Source organism: Sinocyclocheilus anshuiensis, unplaced genomic scaffold, assembly GCF_001515605.1.
Source record: "Sinocyclocheilus anshuiensis isolate Anshui unplaced genomic scaffold, SAMN03320099.WGS_v1.1 scaffold1496, whole genome shotgun sequence".
Classification (NCBI taxonomy): Eukaryota; Metazoa; Chordata; class Actinopteri; order Cypriniformes; family Cyprinidae; genus Sinocyclocheilus; species Sinocyclocheilus anshuiensis.
Genome location: NW_015538031.1, coordinates 527926 through 535662, shown reverse-complemented (window position 1 = coordinate 535662; position 7737 = coordinate 527926). Strand labels below are relative to the sequence as shown.

The 7737-nt window shown below is 39.1% G+C and overlaps 1 long non-coding RNA gene across 1 annotated transcript in view; it reads left to right on the top strand.

The window, feature by feature from the left end:
- Nucleotides 1-6668: 6668 nt before the first annotated feature.
- LOC107680497 (uncharacterized) overlaps nucleotides 6669-7737 on the top strand; it is a 16375-nt gene continuing 15306 nt past the window's right edge. The window contains exon 1 of the long non-coding RNA XR_001633156.1: nucleotides 6669-6741. This is a non-coding gene — a long non-coding RNA (uncharacterized LOC107680497). The remainder of the gene's footprint in view (nucleotides 6742-7737) is intronic.

Genomic DNA, 7737 nt, shown 5'->3' with positions numbered 1-7737 from the left:
GGCAGGGTTGGCAGACCGACCTCCTGAGGGCACTGAGGAGAGACGGGCACCGTGTAATGCGGTGTGAACCAACACAGCAGGGTTGGCAGACCGACCTCCTGAGGGCACTGAGGAGAGAAAGGCACCGCGTAATGCGGTGTACACCGCATTACACCGGTCTTCCCCAGAGGGAGCTGGCCCTCAAAAAGTCCTAGGCCTTAGGCGTCAGGACATTTACGATGAAGACTATCCAGCGAGAATGACGGTCCGTAGACCCGCCTTCTGCTAGAAGCCTTCGGCCTGGGAGCGCCATTCTGACTCTAGACTCTGCGGAGTACGAGAAGTGAGTCCCCCAGAATGAGGGGCTGGAACATGGTAGGTTGGGACTGCTCCGCCCAGCAGCCCCTGCTGACCACCTCAACCTCCTCAGAGGAAGTGAGGTTAACGCGTGCTCTCACTCGAGAAATTTATATCCCAAGAGCCCCTGTATATCTAACTTCTCATAGTCAGACAAATACTTCATTTTATTCCTCAGAATTAAATGCAATCAAACAACCAGACGAGTAAATACGGTCTGGTGTAGTAAGATTCACATCAAAAACCAAAATGATGTAATATATGCATTGCCTCGGCAGGGCGCGAGCCGCTCAGTCCCACAAACAACATCAATCTCCTCAGAAAAAGAGGGCTTCGCTGAATGACAGAAAGCTGACGCTGGCTCCGCCGCATGTGCTTTTATAGCTTCCTGGTCATGACGTCACCCGCCCATGACGTCCCGCTCAGCTATTGGACTGATTTTACATGTGATTCAGAGCTTGCTCACAGAAGGCGTTCCCCTAGCGTTTTCCGACGCAGCTCAAGTTCCTGAAGAGGAACAGCCGTACTCTGCTTGTTTCCAAATCCATACACACACTTGAACCTAAAATAATCATTCATAAAATTCAGAAAGGTTGAAGCGAATTACAAAGGTGTTCACAGTGGGCTGTTTACATTAATCTCGCGTCATAAAAGCATTCTGAGCTGAGGTGAAATTGACTCAGCCGAACGCACAAGCGCTCTTTAGCACTCTTCTTCATGAGCATTTGAGTGTGCAGATAACAACTAGATTAGAGTGACATCTGCTGTTAAAATCTAAGCTCAGAATCGATTCCAGAGGAATTGCGATGCATTCTGAAAATCTAAGAATCGATCCACGAATCGATTCTGCATCGATTTATCGTCCCAGCCCTAATGCAAATGAGTGAGTGTCTTAAAGGCACCCTGCATACTTTTGTAATGTATTTATAGTTATATGTATAGTCTATTTATAGTTATGGGCAGCAGACTTTCAAAAACACTTCATTAACCTTTATCCTGTCTTGATTTTAAATGACGTAACCTGTTTTAGACGATATGCCAAGGCTTCTCTTTTTACGTCTTTTTATGAGGTACAGATTAATAATTTCTGCATCTAATCTCTATATAATCTGATTTTGACAAGGATGAAGTGATCAAGTGTAATTGAAGTTAAATAGTATAGTGTACAGTACCTTATGGACAGGTCAATATCTGCGGTTTTTTCATTTTGTTGGAAAATCGGTTTTATTCTTTGTAAATATATATATATATTTAAGGATGCTGTGTTAAACTGCTGTGTTTTACATCTCTGACAGGGTTCTAATCTTTCTCTCAAGATTGTGAGGGGAGTGTTCTGGGATTTGTAGCTCTACAGGCATCTGTAAAAATATGAATTATCACCTACAGGCGAATCACACTGTCGTAGTCCCTAAAAGTGCAGGGACAGTATTATTATTATTATTATTATTATTATTATTATTTATGTGTTTATTTGTTGTTGTTTGCATTGAGCAGCTTTGGATTTTGATGCAGTTTAGGCTTTGTGAGTGAAAATGTGATGATACACTAATTTAGTACAAAAGCTAAAAAAAAATAAAAAATTCCCACAGGCTCAATCAGAGATAGTCTGCTACTCACTGTGGGCTTATTGTTTGGCTTATTCTAACAAGTCACAAGGGCAAGGGATTATCAGATGCTAAGTCTTTGTTAGCTTCAGAGTAAAGGACAGGATCCACAACATCTGCTTGAGTGTTTGAGCAGTTAAAGAGAGTCTGCTGCATACCACCTCCCATAAACACACACACACACACACTGTATGGATCTCCAGCCGATCCCCCTGCCCCCAGCACAATGATGATCCAAACAAGACGTCAACTCACAACTCAACAAGATTTCACATATATAATACCATTCACAGCCATAGTGGACTACAGGAAAGACTACACCACTTCTTCCAGCACTAACTCCACTTCAGGGATGTATTACTTGCTACATTCCTTCTTTCAAATTGAAAGTGCAGTCACGTGTTGGTGCATTTCTGAATTTCTTCTGTCTTGTTAATTGCTTTCGCTTCATTCCGCATTGGCAGCTTGGACCACAAACACATGGGAATGTACACCAGTGCTATTGATTACTGAGGCAAAGTTAAAGACACATTTCATGCCACAATGAGTGAGTCATGACTGTTTAGTTGCTCCGCTCACTCATTTCCACATCTCGTTCGCTCTCGCACTCTCTGAACAAACAGGTGGCTTCATTAGGCCAGTTATTTTTTTTAGAGGGCTTTAATTGCAATTCTGTGTACTGATGCTGTGTTCTTCATCCACCTACAGACTGATTAAGGTTGCAGTATCGGGCTAACGAGAACACGCTTTGTTCAAATCATGCTGTAATTAGTGCCATAGAGATGCTGGAAAAAGCTACACATTTAGCCAAGAGATTTACCCCAACCCCCCTCCCCCCACACCACACACACACACACACTCACACTCACACACACACACACACACACATACACACCCCCAATACCTCTTCCTCCATCTGTCTAATATAGAAATAAGAGGAAACAGAGCAGAGGAAACCAATCACTGAGGAGAATTGCTTTTTAAAAGCCTGAGGGTGGTGTAATACTGGCCATAGTTGGAGTCAGCACTACAGGCCCAAATTATACATTGCAGGACACGGTGCCAAATAAATCTGGCCTTGTATCGGAATCAAAATCACTCACATTTTTGCAATAATGTAAATGAAAAGATTGCACATCTTGCTTGAAATTCCTGTCCAAGTAGGTAGATTCTCTTTGCATTTTCCCCATGCACTTCTGTGAACTGTTCCAAGTCAATTTTTCTACCTCAAATTGACTTCAAAGCTACATGGCTAATCCTCTGATCCTGTCATTGCCCTTTACCATTATTAATCTCATTAATAATCCTGTTAGAGACTTTCAGACATGGTTGTTTATTGGGTATTATTGTTTGGTGGAGGAGAAGAAATGATGAGACTGAAAAAAAGGGATTGCGCCACCATCGGAATTTTAAGCAATTATTTGCTGTTTTCTTGACTTTATTTGGTGCATACAAATAAATGAATTAACAAACACAAAGAAAATCTCTTAATCTGGCTCTCACACCTGTGAAAATATGGGAAACTGGAAATTGAGAGCTTTCTCTCCCTGAGCTTTCTCACAGAAATCCTCTATCTTGGCAGTGACAGTGACTGTCTAAATCTGTGAGTTTCAGCTAACAAACTGGCAGAGACAGCAGGTTTGGGAAGATTTTGTATGTTTCTAACCTTTCCGGTGTTCTCAGTCCCATTTTAAGAAGGATTGCATTGTTACTTTGTTACTTTACCTTTAGAATGGAGGCTTTAAATGTCAATACATGCTGACCATTTATACAGAGTGCTTTTGAGTTGTTCTTGGTGTCAGACATTAAGTTAGAAAGTACATATTTATAGTACTGGAAATATAGTAGTGTCTAGTATAAATATAGTACAGGCCAAATGCAGCATAATGTGATGAGTTAGTTGTAACTTTACAGAGCTTTAGAAGTTTTATTATATTTTGATTATGTTGTATAATTTTTAGTTTGCTTTTTATGCTTTTTTTGGGAGGGGATGGGGGTTCCGTTTTAGCAGTCAGAGAGATTGTTGGTTATGACAGCGTTAAATCTGCATCCAGAATGAACAATGGAGTTGTGAGTTTCTTTGATAGTTTTGACAAAGTGGCCGTAGTTGTTGAGCAAGGTCTAATGATTCGGGATGTCTTTGTTCAAGAGGTACCGCTCGTTAATCCGGCAAAAAAAAGAGAATTTTGTCTCAAGTCCCTCCATTTAGTAATGAGATGCTGGAGAGGGAACTGGCAAGACATGGGCAGTTAATGTCACCGATAAGATTGATTCCTCTTGGTTGTAAATTTCCGCATTTGAAGCATGTTGTTTCGTTTAGATATGATAGAATAGAATATGATAGATGTTTTAGATTATGATTCTAAAAAACAACAATAAAGAACTCAATTTAGTATTCAGGTTCAGAGTAGATGATTATACTGTTTATGGCTCCTCAGAAAACATGAAATGTTTTTAGGTGTGGAATGGAGGGTCAACTTATACGTTCTTGTCCAGAAAAAAATACTGCTGAGGCTAATAATACTCCAGAACAAGTTGAATTAAATTAATCTCAAAGACAAAACCAGAATGAATCAAATGAAACTCAGAAGAGACAAAGACAGAATGAATCAAGTGAATATCAGGGACAAAAACAGAATGAATTAGCTGTATATCAAAGACAACAGCAGAATGAACTTCAGAGACCAATACTGGGTGAATTAAATGAACTTCAAAGACAAAAACAGAAAGAAGTGAATTAATCGCAGGGATAAGAATGATATGGATCACATGAATCTTAGGGACAATTTTTTTTTTAAAATTAATCTCAGAGTCAGAAACAGAATGAATCAATTGATTCTCAGGTAACAAAACAGAAACAACAAAACAGAGCTGAGAGGTTTGAACAAAATTAAATGTTGAAGCAGGAAAACAAAGAGAACTCTGTTGAGAACAGTCAACAGATAATCACTGATACTGAGGAAGAGGCAAGTACTAACATGGAAATAAAAGAAGTTGGATTGCGTTGGATGAAGAGAGTGAGATGCTTATAGATGATAATTCTTCCAGAGATAAGGATAAAAAAAAGTAGAGATGTTTTTTCAGTCTCCTGATAAAATGAAAAAGTTTCCTCTTCAAAGTAAGTGTTTTCAGACTTTTGATATGTTGGAATGGACTCTGATGAGGATTCTTTAGCCTCCACACAGTTCTGGTCCTTGAAATAAAGTGGTTACTCAGTGTTAAGGATCAAGAAGCATCAAGAGATTTATTTGTTAAAGAAACTTGTTCTGAAAGCAAAAAAAAACAAAAAAGAAGAAGATGGTGAAGATGTTTAGTATTTTTTTATAATTTGTTTTTATTTTCTTTTTCTTTTGTCATACGAGTGAGTTAAAAATAGGTAGTGTAAGGTCCACGCAATTGGCCCAATGAAGGTATCCAACAGTGGCTGAAGGTTTTCGGTGCGCAAAGTTATTTAATTTTAATTAAATTCTAATATGACTCCATTTTATTATGACCTCAAATTTAGATTGAAATGCAAATTGGTTGTTTGTGCATTTCTAATTATTATTATTCTGACATTTGATTATTCTAGATAACTCTTTACTTTATTAATTAATTTATTTATTTTTAATATTTACTTTTTTTTATATTTACTCGTTCATTAGGAATCTATGTCGCTCAGAGTGTCTCACGTCGGCTGTTTTACACGACCTCATGATCACAAACTCACCAGTCTGATCATTAGCAAGAGATTATGACTAATACTATTTAATAGGTCGCCCATGCTTATCATTCTTTAAATAGTAGTTCTGTTTAGCCCCCTACAGTCAACTATGTTGTAGGATATCAGACCGAATCAGACAATCTAAGATTTGGTCAAAACATGGTTGAAACATGAGGAGCCGAATTCCACACAACGCAAGTACCTCCAGATTCTAGCTGAACTGGTGCATTTAATATAAATTTTAACCTAATTGAGGAACTCAATGCGAGGGTTAATTAAGTGATTGATGGTTGTTCAGATCTATGCAATTGCACATATTGCTGTAAACTTGGGATTTCACATTTTCATCCTCTTAAACTAATTATTTCCTCACTTTCTCTCTTTCTGCAACTTGTGTGAATGCGTGTGTTTATGTGTTAGATTAGTTTATGTCTTAGATTTATCCAATAAAGCCTTATTTATATTGAAAAGAGAAGTATCTTGTGTTTTGTGCTTACAAGTTAATGTCTTAAACTGCCGATCTGGTTACTGTGCTAATTAATAGTGTTTTCACTATATTTTGTATATAAATATCCATTGCAGAGTTGATGTTATACGGCTCGTTCAATGAATCGCTGGCCGTCTCAGTGAGCAGCCGTAAAACAGTGATTCTGTCCAAATTCCCTTTAAAATCTTAAATGATTCCCTTTGAGCTAAATGTACCTGTTTCCCTTACAATGTACAACTTAGTTAAAGCTCAAACAATAATCAGAGGTTATGCTAGTACTATTTGTCTAACCCCTGATAGTTATATAACTACCTACAACTTGAATAAAGCTGAGAAATTTTCAAAGATAAATGTCAGGGTAAAGGATGCATACCTCAATTCAGGAAAATACATAGCATGGAGTGTATGGACACACTCCACGCAACACGCTCTTCTGGTTACAGAAGCGCCCCGATCTTCTTGCAACATTCACTTAAGTACTCAGACTAAGACAAACATCTTCCAAATGGAGACGGGAACTTACAATTGGAATTTGCATTGATTGTGTACACCTTTTGGGTGATAGATGGTAAGTTGCATGAAAGACACTGGGAAATGGCACACCCTCTACAGTGAGCAAAATATCTCTAAACTCTTAGGATCTGTATTACTTTTTAATTTACTTCTTGTAAGATTGAGACCATTGTACCAGTCTCACGGAGACAATTCAAATGATACCAAACATGACTGTGAATATCACTTGCATTCATGCAGAACATTATATTTTGCTATTGACCATTCTGAGTGAGCTGAGTATGCTGAGCTGAGGGGAAGGAAGTGGATGAAAAGGATAGGTGAGAATGGACTTTTCTCACATCTTCTCTCAGTGAGATGTCGAAACGGATGTCTGTATGTTAATACACGTGGACCATATTTTTAAGGATCTAAGCGCATGGTCTAAAGTGCACGGCGCAAGTGCACTTAGACCGTGTCCAAATCCACTTTTGCTAGTTTAACGACGGGAAAAACAGTCGGCGCGCCGGGCGCATGGTCCAATAGGGTTGTACCTATTCTCTTAAAGAGTCATGGGTGTGTTTTGGGCGTAACGTGCAATAAACCAATCAGAGTCTCATCTCCCATTCCCTTTAAAGGCCAGTTGCGCTCGCGCCATGGCAGATTCGCTATTTACATGGCAGAATTTGCAAGAGCAAAGACTGAACGCTTCTCCAGAGAGGAAAGATTCTGCTTGTGCGTGAGGTTAAAGCACGCAAGCAGACCATCTACGGGGCACAATAATAATCTTTTACATTGTAATCCTTTCATTTTTAATATTTGGCATGTTTGTGTGCTGCTCCCTGTGTGTGTAATAAGCTGACTGTACGTGCGTTGTGGACTCGCCTATAGGCACATATTGCTAACGAGCTCTTTAAATAACAAATAAAAAAAATAATGTGCCATTGACTTTGGACCAGGTTTAAGTTGGTCAATGGTGCAGTCTATTTCAGTTGCCTCAAAATAGCAATGCGCCTGAACACACCTCGTTTTCAGACCAGCACGTCCATGAGCGCACAAATGGGCGCAAATGCATTTCCTATTTAAACAACGTGGCGCAGGACGTGAAAATGACC